Source organism: Harpia harpyja, chromosome 20 (assembly GCF_026419915.1).
Source record: "Harpia harpyja isolate bHarHar1 chromosome 20, bHarHar1 primary haplotype, whole genome shotgun sequence".
Lineage (NCBI taxonomy): Eukaryota > Metazoa > Chordata > Aves > Accipitriformes > Accipitridae > Harpia > Harpia harpyja.
This window is the reverse complement of record NC_068959.1, coordinates 4568678-4584407: the sequence shown is the minus strand read 5'-3', so window position 1 is coordinate 4584407 and position 15730 is coordinate 4568678. Positions and strand designations below refer to the sequence as shown.

The 15730-nt window shown below is 41.2% G+C and overlaps 1 protein-coding gene across 2 annotated transcripts in view; it reads right to left on the bottom strand.

Annotated features, from left to right (window-relative positions):
- SMAD5 (SMAD family member 5) overlaps positions 1-14219 on the bottom strand; it is a 28101-nt gene extending 13882 nt beyond the window's left edge. The window contains exon 1 of one of the 2 annotated variants that reach the window (XM_052816560.1): positions 13866-14219. The gene's annotated coding sequence lies outside the window, so the exon portion shown is untranslated. Of the gene's footprint in view, positions 1-5684; positions 5837-13865 lie in introns of those variants that run through there. The other variant, XM_052816559.1, reaches the window with a different exon arrangement.
- Positions 14220-15730: the final 1511 nt, after the last annotated feature.

The window sequence follows — 15730 nt, the reverse complement described above, 5'->3', positions numbered from 1 at the left end:
ACTGTACTAAACTGGCAAGTTTAGCAGATTAATTTGATTCGCTATCAAGGAATCTTCTTCTGGCTAAAAGGGCCTGAGCAAGACTCAGAGCAGAACAGATCAATATAAAATTACATACAGTGTATTTATTTTAATGAGATGCACTTTTTACGTAACATGTTCTGCCACTGATTCCAAACTGATTTCCCATCTGCAAAAATCTAAATTTAAAGTACCATTAACCAAGTGACCCATCACCCCAAGCAGCATGGCAATAAACGATGCTTTTCGCAAGCATAAGAATAAAATGGGTTAACAACTACATGGTCCTTATCCTTTCCTACAGCCAATACTAAGCTTGTATTGCAAATGTACAAGCACTATTCTTTTCCTGCTTAATTTACTTGTTTGCAAATTAAGAATGCTTCCTGTAGCATCATACCCAATCTGAAACAAGGAACTTTACTGTTCATGATTAGAAGCTGCTTTGAGACTCAATTTCATAATATAAACAAACCACCACTTATAACTAGCTACACAATTGGTAGTTCATTAGAGCTGCTGCAGATTTGCAGTTAAAACTGCGTTTTGCAGTCAGCTCTTGTCCTTCACATTATTGCCCCTTCAAACTTAGAAATACTGAAGTATTTTGACTCCATGCACACGTTAATATATTACATATTCATACAGAAAGCTCAGAAACTCTATTACAGTATACTACAGCATATTATGCTCTATTCAGTTATCAGTATTTTCTTTAATACTGTCTAAAACTACAACCTCACATGTCAATTTCACCTGGTTTTACCAAGGTCCTTCTTTCCTTATAAATTCCCTGACAGGAATTGCACAGGATTGTGCTTGGGTTTTGTTATCATTTTACCAAGTCTACATCTTACACTGTAGCCTACCATACAGTCCCATGCAATAGCATGCATTAGAGCCTTTTCTTGAGGACAAATACAGAAATGTTAGCTCCACAGTTTTTCCAGACACATCAAGGATAAAATAAATCCTAAGGTTACGCAGTGATTAAAAAACTTGGGTAATAGACTTGAAGGGCCTACATATTCCATACCATTGCCACAGCCTCTCAACAGAAAAGATTTTTCTTCAATTATCCCCTGCAACATCTTAGCCATGAAGAATATCATCAATGATGCAACTCTTTTTTTTCCCCTTGCCTCCCTTTAAGGGTAAGTAAAAGATGAAAGGAGATTTTATAAACGATGTCAAAAAGGAACTTGTGGTATTTTCATCAGAACTGGGCTTGCCTATCCAAATGCACGTCCAGTTGACCAAAACCTCTGATAAATGGTTTTATACTAGCACGAGATTTCTTTGCTTCAAACATGCCTTGTAAGGCAATATATTCTAACTAATAATACATCTAAACAAGAACAGAAAAGAATTGTCTGGTATCTTCAAAAACTTTACTAACCGTGACTGCTCTCCAAACAAAAAATGTATTGACAACCTCAGACATGGCTTTCTCACACAATACTTGTTCTTTTCATTTCCACATCTGTACATCATCTAACACAGCTTAAAAAAACCCTGAAGCATTTAGCTCTGTCAGCTGAGAAGTATTTAACTACCACTCTCTTAAAAGAAACATAACAAAAACTCTTAGGCCAAGCACAAGCATCAAGTAATACACTGTACATGGAAGAAGTGGAATCATAAAAGCCATATAGCTCAGATAGCAAGAGTGATGCTTCTGGTTGTATTTAAAACCTTCTCAAAAATTACTGTTGTAATGATGTAAGTGATAATGATTTATATCACAAAAGAGGTCCAGTCAGAAAGAGTTCACTAATAGAGCTCCACTGCATTTCAAAAGCACCCTCACTTCCAACTGATGTCAAGAAAACCTCAGAAGAAGCATAACCAAAGACTATAAAGTTTGGAATTTGTTCTGCATCATGGCAAAACTTGAGTTTAACTGTGATACAGGGGAGGGGAGGGGAGAGGGAGGGAGAAAAAACGGAAACTTCCCAAGCCTGAAAACATTAGTACCTATTTCTTAAGGCATCCACTTAGAACACAAAAATCCAACACTCACATGGCCCTAGTCTCTGCAACTACTCTAATTACTGAGCAATTAGCTTTTGTAGACGTTCTCAAAAACTACAAATTCCATCTTAGAACCAAAAACTCTCTCCCTTAAGTGTTTTGTCAGAACTGTGCATTTTCTCACACTTCTATTTCAGCTAATTGGCACTTTCCAACAGAAGCATTATGCTGAAAAATGCCACCATGAACAGTAGTCAGCACATCTGAAAGTCAGCCCTGAATCTGCCTCATGTTTTTCAGGTTATTTAACATCTACTCTAACCACAGCAGATAACTACAAGTTAGCATCCATTTCTTAATTAAAATCACATACAAGAGCATCGCTAAATTTCACTAAACATGAAAACAAAAGTCTATGCCTCCATTGGTAGGTTGGTGGATACGGACAAGCAAGTGGGTGATTTGGAATGTCCTCAGTACTACACCTGGAGAAAAAAAATGGGAAAATAAAGGACATCTTACCCTTAAAAAATTAACAAGCTGGACAAAGCCTTCCAAAATTGTAGACGCTCATACACAAGACCTTCATTAAAGAACAAGGTCCTAAATACTGCCACTAACAATGTGAATTGGTAACAAAAAGTGTAACCTGAAAGAAGGGACTGTACACTTTCATAAAGCTGTGAAAGAGGGGAAGAAAAATAAAGATGTATATGTGTGTGTGTGTGTGTTTATATACTTCCACTCCAACTGAATTGCATTAAGACTGTGACAAGTTTACAAAAGCTACAGGATTTGGAGGGAACACTGACAATAGTAATTCAGCAAGCTTTTCTCCCCCTTGCACAGATGAATGAATGGCAAAGTATTCTAAATTTGTCAGTTTGTGACATCCACTGACCCAGAATTCAGAGACACTACCTCATAGTTGGTGGATCAGTAGCAGCGATTCTGACAAAGATCCTCTGTCAAGGATGACAGTCCTGGCAGGCTCAACCTTGGTGGTAGGTCAGTAGGGATACAGACTTGGCAGGCGGCGTTCTGCACCTTGCCAACCCACACTGGTCAAGCACGCTGAAGTGCCAGCCAAACTTTTCTACGTGGTCACAGGAACACAGCTAAAAAGGCTTCCAGAAAACAGTGCAGGAACTTGCACTGCAACCAATGATAACTGCAGAAGTCTTAAATTACTGTTTGACTTGCTTTTAATGAGTTATCAATGTTTGCCATGAAATATTTAAAGCGTTCTCAGCTCACACAAGAACAAATCTTGTAATTCTAAGCATGAGCTCCTTACCTGTTGCTATTAAAAAATCATTTAAAGATCTTTAAAGAAGAAACATTAACACATTAAAATTAATATCAGCAAATCTATCATAGACATTAGAAGAAATCTGCATTTTAATTAAAAAAAAAAAAACCCCAAACCCAAAACACCTTAACTGGCAGGGAAGGAAGATATAAGGGCTTGCATTAGAATTGCCACAGCAGTCTTTCTACAGGTATGTAATTCAGCCAAGAGCAACAGAAGAGTTCTTAGAGTTTTCTTTAGAGAACTCAAAAGAAAACATAGAGGACATTTTTCTGAAATTAAGAGTGTCCTCTGGAATATTAAAGATCACAACATAATTTGCAAATACCATTCGAATAAACCCAAAAAGTCACTTAATAGAGCATGAACACTCCATCTTGAGAGATGGAATTTCTTCCAGCTCAGATAATATTCTTTCATCATGAAAACTCTGCACAGGAGATCACCCACTCAAGGTGCAAGATTAAAGATCTGACTCCGTAACAAGAACCAAGTAGCACAGGGTCCACAGTTATAGTTCCTTCAGGTTCCACCAGAGGTTAAAACTCCAAGCCTCAAACAAAAAACACCCACCACAGCTGTATGCAGCATCATAGCAGCACACCCTTCTGTTGTGATCTTTTGTCATCAAGAGAAAGAAATGCAGAGGAAGCCTCTCCTCCTTCTTTCCCATTTCTCATCATCATGACTGTCCATCCTGGGCTTCCACTAGGAAAGCCTTGTTTAGAAAAAAAGAAAATTCCTCCCTCAAGTGTATTCTCTCCATATTTGAAAGGAAAAGAAAGGTTTGACAAAGGCAGGTACCCCAATAAGCACATGGTTTGTTGAGGTTTTGTTTTGGTTTGCAAAAATAAGTGCCAGCACTTAGCAGCAATTTCAAGGCCAAGTTAACAAAATTTTAATATCAGAGGTAAGAGTAAACCACTATCAAACGGTAAGGATTAAGACATTAAGTCCAACAGCACCCTACACAGACAGGGCACTCTCAAAAGTTACAACACCCTAATTATGAAACATCTTCAATTAAGTTATTTGCTGCTTCTATTAACTTCCATTACCATCAGCTGCCAACTTCAGAAAGTATTGCAGCTTTTGACGATGAGCATGGGCACAGGACTGCAACAGTGTTTGCACCTTCCCCCCCCCCCCCTTCAATCAAATTCTGTGAACTTCCATAAAGGAGATATGCAACGAATGATGCTCATTTCAGTTTTCAGCATTTTAAAGCCACCCATGGAAGGTTAAGTTATCTGAAATTAACAAAGGAATGAAACCCAGCAAGAGATTTCATCTAAAACCATCACATGCTAACAATCTAATTTCCCATGACAAGACAAAACTTATAGGCTGATGCAAATTTTGACAGTTATTCCTTGGAGGTTTTGTTAAAGCAGAGAGCCCAAGTCATTCACTGAGTAAAATCCCTAAATCCCTACAGATTCCACCAAAAGATTCAACAACTATCACTGAACCTATTCAATAATATAGTCAACAACTACTGCTGAATCAGTTCTTCCCCACCTCATTCTACTGAGAAATACCTTCATTTAATTAGCTGAAAGTCACATCAGAAACTACACAACTGGAAGAGAGCACAGGTCACTTGATTTCCAGTCTCGTGCTTTTAACCGCAAGACCATATTTCCTCTATTAAGTTTACAACCCGCAGAAAACAAGAATTGCCGTTCTAAATCACTGAAGCGGTCCATCTGTTGTCAGGCAGCTGTCAGTACTGGATGCACGCAAGGCAGGCCAAGGTGGACAAGCGTGTGCGTGTGCCCTAACATCGCCTCCGCAGGAAAAGAGCCTCTTCACCGACGGATTTGAAACATGTGGATTTCTCACTCTCCCCTTTCGTTTGGTCGGGCCTTACTCCAGCTAAGAGCGGAGCTCCTCGTCTTAAAAAAAAAAAAAAAAAAAAAAGAAAGAAAAAAAAAACCAACCCCAAAACACCGAGCCTCTTATTAGCATTGCAACAGTTTGCTCCTACAGTTACGTGCACAGACTTATTTTTATCGACACGAAGCGTGTTTTAACAGCCCAGCGGCGCGATCCTGCTCTCCCCCCTTTCCCTCCCGGGGCTGCTCCTTCCTCCACACGCCGCTCACCGACCCCGGGCCCCCCGGCAGCCCCCCCAAAGCCTGTCACCGAGGGGGCCCGCGCCTCCGGGGGAGGCCTCGGCCCCTCTTAAGTTTCCAAAAAGGCCCGTCCCCTCACACACACCGGCAGCCCGAGCCGCAGCTCCCCGCCGCCGCTCGGCGCTGAGGCGTCGCCGCCGCTCCCCCCCCCCCCCCCCGCGACCCGCCACCCCCGGTCCCCCGTGTGTCCCCCCCACCCCCCGCCGCCACCACCACCACCACAGGCCGCCCCGACCCACCCGGCAACGAAGCGAGGCGACCTCCCCGGTGTCCGTTAGGCTGGAGGCGCCGGCTGGGCCGCGGCCGCCCGCTCAGCAACAAAACTTTATTGGGAGCCCGCGGAGGGGACAGCGGCGCGGCGGCGCCGGCGGGGCCAGCGCCGGGACCCGGATGTGCGCGAGGAGGCGGGGGTTGGGACGGGGGGGGGGGGAAGAGCGCGGGCGGGACGGTGATGGCCGCGCATGCGCGCCGCCGGCGGGAGGAAGCGGACGCGGCGGGAAGGGCGGGCTGAGGTGTTGTGTGGGAAGGGCCCTGCGGGAAGCGAAGCTGTACCCGCTAAAAGGGCGTGAAATAAAGAAAAAAGCGAGGTGTTCGGGGTTTGTTGTCGAAAAAAGTAATTTACCCCAAGGTGGAGGAATAAAAAAAAAAAAAAAAAGGTTTCCTCAAGCTCAGCGCCGTCCCGCGGTGACTCCCCTCACCAGGAACGTGCCGCCGGGGGCCTGCTGAGGGCCCTCATGGCAGCCGGTGGGCGAAGGCCGCGCTGCGATGCCCGGCGCGCTGCTGGGGCCGAGATCGGCGATTTCTCCCGCCCCGTGCCGTGTCCTGGCCCGCCTGTGGCCAACACTGGCCCACCGGCCTCCGACACCAGCCCACCGGCCTCGGCCCTCACGCGCGGGGGTTGTTTTGGGGCGACGGTTGGGTTTCATCGGCAGTGCTGAGGTACAGCGGGGGTCCTTCGGGTGGCTAGTCGCTAAAACCATGTGGGAAAGCTTCCAGAAAACGTGTTAGCAGTGGTAGGAATGACTCTAGAAAGGACTCTACCGATGAGGATTTTCATACCGTATACAGTGCCAGTATGGGAAAAACTCCCGCTTTTCTCGCAGTTGTCCTCATCGTGTGAAATGGAAGTGACCGCACTTTCCTCAAAGCTATTTTTTGGAAAAAGCGCCAGAGAGGTACCGGGCCCAAACCACCTCCAATCTGCCACAACAGCGCCTGACATCGATCAAGCATACTGCAGGCATAATTGTTCATTTCTTGTCATTTTTAACTAAGTAAATTGATTGATACAAGGGTAAATTAAAGAAGAATTGGGTTCCTCGCCACGACATGGTGCCAGAATGTTTTCATTTTTTAAATTGCCCTCAATATACAGCTGACTTTTGGAACGCCCAACACCTAAATTTCCACTAGATCTGAAGAATATGCTTACTTCCATTGAAAAATCAGTTGTCCGTTCAAACGCCTCTCATCGTAGGGAAGGACCTGCAAAGTCTTGTTTCCCTTACAAAAGACGAGATAACCTTAGAGCAACGCATGGAAGGCTTAACCGCGTTCAGCTCTGCTCGTCTTCACTCGGTTCACAAGCAGGTGGAACTGCTCGCCACAGAGTCCTGTTGGGGCCCGAACTGATGGCATTGAGAAATTTAGCTTTATATGGGCCACAGGAACATCCACAATTAGGGGAAAGTATTTCACACTTCAGCCCACAAAGTCATTTTAAGAAGAAACTTTTCCTATAGGAAGATCACTTCATAACCCAAAGGCTTCCTTCCTCAGAGGAGGCCGATTGGAGCCTGTTTCAGACATGCTACTGAACTAAACTGAATCCTAGTCTGATCCACTATAGAAATTCCTACAGAACAGTTTCTTCCTCTGGGGGAAAAAAAAAAAAAGTGTAGGAACAGATATATGGGGCAAAATCATCATTTGTACATAAATTTGTATCTCTGTTGTAGGACATGTAACTACACCATCTTGCAGCAGTTAAAAATCTGGCATACCAATTGCATCTGGCATGCCAACTGAATCTTGCTATCAAACAAATTCCTTTTGGAAAAAAATATTAGAAAGAAGCAAATGTAATGAAAAGTGATTTTATATATACATATATATGTATATATACAAATACATATATAATTAAGCTAAAAAGAAACCACATGAAAGCCCATGTTTTATTTGTGTAAATTGAGAGTAAAACATCTACCAAAAAAAAAAAATAAAAAAGAAGAAAAAGCAGCATAAAGTTTGTAGAAACAGGGAAAAATATCCAGTGAGCCAAATTGAAGTTTCAATTTCCAATACATTTGAGCTTTGAAGAAATTTTCTTCTGGTTCGAAACTACGTGGCTCTTGATTATTTTTGATGTAAACAGAAGTTTTTAGCAGCAGTGTACTCTGATCAGATCTATACAGAGGTCAATTAATAGCCCAACAGGATATCTCTACTAAAGTTCATGACAGCGGTGAAGGAGCAAGGCTTTGGTGTAATTTAGTCACAGAACAGAGCTAACCTTTGGGGACTCCTATGTATCTCTGCACCAGCAATTGTTCTGCTTTGGCCAGGCAGTCCAAAATATGGGACAAAAAAACCCCTGTTGGTCTTTTTCCAAATCTTTTGTGTAACTTAATTAATAAACCAAGTAACAAACAACAAATTGGCAGCAGGCATTTTAGGTGTTGTTCATGTGCCAGCCATCATGTCTTTACGAAACAAAATGTTCTCTTATTGAGAAGTTACAAAACAGTTGTATGTTGTCAGATGAAGCTATAACGCAGAGCTCCAATGTGCTTCCTCCTGCGGAGGTTTTAGAGTGCCAGTGATGAGGAAAGCTGAAGGTGTGCATGCAAGTGTATGGGAGAGGACAAGGAAGACTGTAAGTTTTCCAAAACGTTCTCAGTTTAAAACTACAGGCAAGTAGACATGTCTGCTTGCAGCACACTGCTCCTCAGAAAGCAGTGATTCTTAAGCACAATATACAGATTATTTTGGATTATGGTGTTAATGAATATGATCTACTGGCTGAAAAATAGTTTTCCTCTTTTTTTTGCCATTTTGTCACAGACTAATGTTGAATGGGCAAAACTCAAATGTCTAAAGTCAAGTTATCTCCTTCTAGTCAATGAGACAGAGTAAAGGACCAAGTAAATGACAATGGCTATCTAATGATTCAAGTCTGTATACCCATAAGGTCACAATAAAATTAACACCACTTTCACCACTGTCTACTTCATACATGATGTCTGTCACTTAAATCTGTAGTGCCACACTCCAGTGGGTCCATTCTAATAACATATCAACTTCAGTAAAAGGCTTGCAACAAGGAGACTCAAGGCATCCTGAACACAGTTTCCAGAAATCATGTGATTTCACAAATTCATGAATTTCACAACTCCTGGAACCATCAATCCTCTTTTAGCATTGGCAAACCTAGACTTTCCAACACATAGACATGCAGCTGTGATAATCCAAGGAAAAATGACTAGCTAACCTTCTACTTACCTGAACATTTTAATTCTTAATTCCGTGTTCCGATTCTGCAGAGACAATGGCACATGTTTATACTTCTGGTCCTGCCTTGTAAAGTCAACTAAAGTACAAGTACCTGTCTCACATTCCTTTACGCACAGTCTAATGGCAATGAAGACAGAAAACTGCCTTCTCATAAACCTACGTTACTGTAGATGTTTATGTTGGAGCTAGCTATAACCTTACAGTGTGATCAAAGTACAAACAATCAACAGAAAAACTACCACTGTTTTGTATCAGGCCTTGCATGGTTGAGAAGAAAACATGAAGTTCAACAAGTATCTTAAATTACATTATTTTGATTTTTTTCTCAAGGTTTTGAATATGATCCCTATATTTCTTAATGAGGTTTTTGTTTGGTTAGAAATGAATAGTTTGAAAATCAAATAGGTTGTTTGAATTATAAGGAAATAGTCTTGAAAAAAGTTGCTTTATTATGAAACTTTGGCCTTCCTGTGACTTCTAAAATGACTGCATTTTTCAACTTAATTCCCTATCAACTTTCTCAATTGCTGGGGGGAGCGGGGGGAATGTTGTTTAAAAAAAACCCAAAATATATATATATATATATATATATATATAAAAACAGTTACCATGTCTCTACCCACATTCAACATTTGCAAAGCCACTTTATAACTATGTTAAAAAAATTCCTGTAGTGTGAAAGATGGCTTGGATATTTAAACCAAATCTACCTTAAAAACAGAATTGGGGGAAATGGATAGGATAGCTCAAGAAAGTTCCACTCTCACAGCTGTCAGCTGAGAAGAAATGGGGGAAGGGGGAAATGCTGAGAAAGGAATTTTTTTTTTTTTTTGGCAGTGAAGAGAGGAACATGCCATCCCTGTTTAAAAAGTTTCAGGGTGGGAAAGGCTAAGGAGGGGCTAACATACTATACATACCTTTATGTATATTTTTGAGGCAGAAAAACAGTGTTATGTTTGAGCAGAGTTCAGCAAGTGGAAAGGGAGGTGGCATTCGTTCTGGCCATGTGGTCTTCTTAAATAACGCCGCAATTTACAGCGCGCTGAGAACAAGCGCAGTAGATGGTAAGTGGCTGCGTCAACAAGAAGGCAATACAAATGTTGTGTACATTGCATCACATATGTAAGAAAATGAAAAAAAAAAAAAAGTTTAGTGTCTGGAGGAAATATATTAAAAGTGTTTCTCTCCAAGGCCCTTGGTGGTGTGGGTTCCTGTGAAGTTACACTCACTGGCTCACAGCCTTTGAATTCTAGGAGAGTAAATTATGTACCCTGTTATTGTTACAGCCACACTTCTGGGTACCTTGCATGACTCAACTCACACAGCAGTACAGAGAAAGGGAGAGAAGAATTAGTCCTGTTTCCTGAAGCTACAGATATAAGACATTAACATCAAATTGTAGACCAGGGGAGGGAAAGGCAAGCCAAAGGTGTACTTCCCAGCAAGTTTAAAGCCGCAAGCTTTTCTTCCTAGACTGGAAGAATAAATGAGAGGAGACATGTAACTGAATACTGGTACCTCTGTGGAGATGTTAGAAACAAAGACATTATGTAAAGGTTTTGTAAGTTCAGCTCAACAATGTCTTTTCAGACTCTACACAACAAAAATGTGAATATATTTGGGATGGTATATCTAGTTTGACAGATCTGAGAGTCAACTAATGGTGCAAAACTGAACACTCAGTTCAAGAAATAAGTGTCTGAAAAACATATAAAAAAGGGAAAATCCTAAGAAAGGAAAAAGGACATTGCAGGAAGAGTAAGACATTTAAGTTGTAATGAATAAGAGAAGCCTTTGCCTGAGAACTGTCACAAAGTCCCCATCAGAGTGTGAACCCTCTTCCACTGACACCTGTGGATAGAGTCTGGTCAGGGCAGAGTACTGCTAAATTGGATCTGCTTCTTGGAACAGGGGGTGGAAACCTTCCCGGAGGAATGGAAAAAATGTCCCAGCTGATTAACACAAAGTAATACACTGCTCTCACAGAGGAAATGATAAAGAAAAGAATTTTAAATGGCACAATTCCTTTGAATATTCCTCCAGTGTTGCTGTTTTTCTAGACCATCGCCCAGCTTGCCCTCACCATTGCATCAGCAGTACAGAAACATGTAGTACTCTCATTCTTCTAAATCAGTGATTTTCAACTATTTCCAGAACATGACCTCACATTATAAGAACACTTTCTGGAGTCTGACACCCACTACTAAGCTCAGACGAAAGATAGCCCCTGCCTTCTAAAAGCTGTCTGCAGCAACCAGACCAAATTACCTGTGGACAACAGAGAAGTTGGATCATAGAAGTGGGATAGAAAAGGTAGTACAGAAAGAGAATGAATCTAACATCACTGTTAACTTCCTTCCACGTACCATAACCACGTGATCACTGCGAGCTTTTTTCTTTTATGAAGACTCTGCTCAAAATTAGCCATCAACAAAATTGTCTCTTATTTTCGTCTTGAAGATTTACTCACTTCTATACCACCTGTTCTACGTCCCACACCGTTAGCCAAACCCAGAGCCTCCTGGGTGTATTCTTTGACATTATCGCCTGCATAGACCCCGCTTTTCCTGGAGCTCTTCACTCCCAAGCCCAAGCACTGTCTTCTGATTCTCTCTTTTGGAAGTGACGGACGTTTGGGTGGGACGCATTCTTGCTTTGGGACAGTGAGGAGATCTAACATGAAGCCTCACACTCAACATAATCATTTGTTGACACAGTCATGAGCTGGAATTCCATTTCTTGTAGCAATAGTTGGGACCAACATCCACAATAACTGTGCACTGAAAACTTGTATTTGTGGCTCCATGGCCAAAACCACAGGAAAACTATTTTTAGCGCAACAGAACTGTAAATAGTGGAAGCACTGAAAATTTAGCTCACATCATGGGCCAAATTCTTCTCCTGGTTACACCCACTCTATGGAGAAGCTTGGATATAATAAACACTCTGAAACAGAAATTAAAAAAAAGAGGGGGGCACAACTTTTGCTTATGAGTAAAATCAGTATTTTAAACTTTAACTGAAGAAAGGTACACATCCTCCAGCATTTCCTCAGGAAATAAATAAAAGGAAAGGAAAAAGGAACAGTTTGAAATAGAAGCAATCTATTACAATAATTGTACCTATTACGATAAAGATAATCCATCCTACTGTATATGTCTGAGCAATACCTATAGCTAAAATCTCTCTCCATTCATTATGCAGATACTTTTGGCTTAGACCAGTGAAAAGGACACTGAGTTTATCTGTATCTTGAGAGAAGACGCAGCAGATGAGTGTAGCCTGTGAGTAACAAATCAGGTTTTAATAGCTAGACATACACTTAATTACTCACAAGCCAACTTTCTAACAGCAGTTTTATCACCTCAGGATTTCACAACACAAAACAATTAGTGATGGCAATGCAGAGTACTCAAACTTTCTCATGTAGAAACTGACAGGACCTGACTTTCTCCTTTTGGGTGTATTTCTGCCAAAGTCCCCAAGTTACAGGATGCTGGGCCTTTACAACTTGTATTTAAATTTCGTGGCACACTTAGGGACACAGCTTTTTTTTTTTTCCACCCTCATGACCAAATAGTTGGGTTTAATAATTTCCTCTACAGTATCAAGATCTGCATATACAAGCATAATAATGCCTATTATAAAATTAAAGCGCTTTTGGGCATAGAGCAGTGCAGGTTTTGGACAGCATGTTGCAAGTTGTTTCCTTCTCTTCGCAAAATTTGCACAGAAATTTTATTTTCCTTTCTTTGCTTTTTGTTAGGAGAACAGGGAACTGGATCATTTTCTAAAACAAAAATTAAAGCTTTTTGGAGAAGCCAGTAAGATGAGAAAATCACAAAACAGGTGTTTTTCTCATAAAAATAATAAAAAATGTTATCTTTCATTCAGTATTTTATTGTTGATGAGTTTTCTTCCACTCTTTAAGCACTGCCCTATGACATATGTTTTAAAAGGAAATACAGGAAGGAGAATCAAAAGGCAAACACCACATTTGCAATTTGGGTTATATTTTTGCAAATCTGAAATAAATTAGGGTTATTGTTATTGTCTATACACCTTCATATGTCACACAGTAATGGAAAAAATAAAAAGCTGATAAATGCTCCAGCTGCTTAGATGGGCCCCATGTAAGGCACTGTCACTAAAATAGTTCACAACCCTAATTACAATTCACCACATCTTGGGAATGACATTTAGGATTCTCAAGGCGCTTTTAGATAATTTTTAGACTCCATGTAGAAGTTCAGCTGTCACGAAGTCGGTTTTATTTTGTAACAGATTTTATCCTTTGGAATGTTATGTTTGGATTGAGCTGAAGATACGGAAAAATACATGCAATATAGTTTGCTTACCCAACTGAAATATAACTTGTAAAACAAAGCTGAAACTTTTTGTCCTTTAATGTTCATATTCTAGCCTGTGCTTGCCTATAGCTATTTAGATTGGGGGGGCGGGGTGGGGGGGGGTAGGGGAAAAAACTCTCCCTTACTGCATTATTCTGACTCCATTAGTGCAGTCAGAGAGAATCACTGCTCTCTATCCAGTAATTAAAGAAATATTTAACATTGCAGGACTTAATTGGAATCCCAAAAGTTAACAATAGCCTCTGCTATCGGTGTCGCTATCTCAGGGGTTCTGTTTTCACAGGCGTATATTTAGATCTCGGCCACATCGCCCACTTGCATTACAAATAGTACAAACCTCCCCCCCCTTAGAAAAAAGAAAACAAACAAGAAGCTCAGTAAAATCTGGAAACTTTTATAAAGTGACGCCATCTCCGCGAATCTCCTTCCCTCTGCTCTAAACCATACTTCAAAGCTTAACAAATTAAGTGGCAGGCAGGCTCTCGTTAAAAAAAAAAAAAAAAAAAAAAAAGCAATAACAAATGAACACAGCTTTACCTTCCAGCAAATTACTGCAGCTCCATTTTCTGAGCCTTTCTTTTTTCGCTAGCTGCCTTCCAAGTATTTTCTATTTCTCTCTCTCTTTCTCTCATGCTGGCGGCAGGGCGGCTGGGGAGGAGTCCTGCGCAGAGGGTCCCCAGCCTGCCGGGGAGCAGGGACCGGATCGGGTAACACACCCAGCAGCACACCCAGAGCTGGCTGCAGAGAATTCAAATTCCCACTTTAGAAACTTTCTGCAATACTTGTGTGTCAAGTCTATTTTTGCTTCCTTCCTTCATCCTGTAATAATGCTCTTCGGTCCGATGCAACGCAGCCATCTTTTGTGCTGCGTCTTTCGTACGATCCGTAGATCAAAAGCACTTTGCCGGTGTAAATCCTGGCTTTGCCTGAGCTGGCTGATCCCTTTCGGGGAATAATTTATCTAGTTCGCAAGATGGGAAACAACTACAATCACAGTGTATTGACTCTTTGCATTGAGTCTCTCCGCACAAGAAGAATACTCACAATCTGAATGCATTTAATGGATATAAATGTGTATATACATGTATAATACATGTAAATGGATATATACACACATATAAATATCTATATACACATTTAAGGCATTCAGATGGTATGTCTATGCGCACGTGCACGCACACACCTCAGAGTGGGCCAGTTTAATTAGGGTAATGGTGCTTTTCATGTAAAAAATAGAATTATAAAGTGAATGATCTTCACACCAGGCCTTCTACGTTTGCGTTTCACCACTCTGTGTGTATATACAAAGGTGGCAAAAATAGAAAGTAACGTTTATAAATGAGAGTGTAAGTCTGCAAAAGACAGATTGTTCTCTGTGAATCTACTGAGCTAAACACAATAAAAGCTGATTAGTTTTGTTGACAACAGAGCTCATAGAGGTTTCAAAGTCCGGTTAATAGGAACAGTCTGACAGCTGCACACCCTAGAAGAACCACTTAAAACAGAAAATAAAATTAATGCAATTAGCTGCTTGCAGAATCAAAGCATTCTTACAAAAATAATGAGATTATTATGATTATGTCTAATCATTAGCCATTGGTCTTCATGAAGATGGCTAGGGTTGTGTCTAAATGATCAGCTCAACCGTCTCAAACCCTTGTTCGTGAGAAACCTTGGGTCTCCCTCACACTGCAAGCTTGAGTTCCCTTGCCAGAGCTCCGATTATCTGGCAAGATTTGAGCCAACAGTAGAACGGAAGGTTCAGTCATCCCCCTAAGGCATGCAGTGGGAAAGGATGGGCATGGCTTGTGAAAGGAAAGTCAGACTTTGCAGATCACTACTAGATTTCTGAAAAGGATTCAGCCAGAGTGTGAGGAAGATAATATTCTTCTTGATGTACTCTACCTGGATTTCTAAAAGACTCTTGGCAATGTCTCCCACCTTTCTCAGGGAAGATAATCTGCCAGGGAAAAGGAGGTAATGGTCTCCTAAGAAGGTTTAACTACTCAAAAGAAAGGCAGCAAAGAGTGGCAATATCTGGTTACTTTTCACAGCAGAGGGAAGTGGAATTTCACAGGCAAGCGTGCGCACATTGGTGCTGCTCAACACATTGCTGAGTGAGCTGGAGAAGGCAGGCAATCTGTGGATAACAAAGTTGTCTAGGAAAGTGAAGATGAGGACTCTGTGTGAAGAACTGAAGGAGTTCACCATACTGAGTGGGAAACAAAAGGCAGATGAAATTTGGTGTAAATATAAATGTAAAGTTGCACACGTGGAAGTGAGGTCACATCCAAGATGACGTGCTCTGACATATCATTACTCAGGAACAGTACTTTGTAACAGTCCGATGCAGGTGTTGAATGCATTTTCGATCACCAAGGATTGCTCTGAATGTCAGGAAT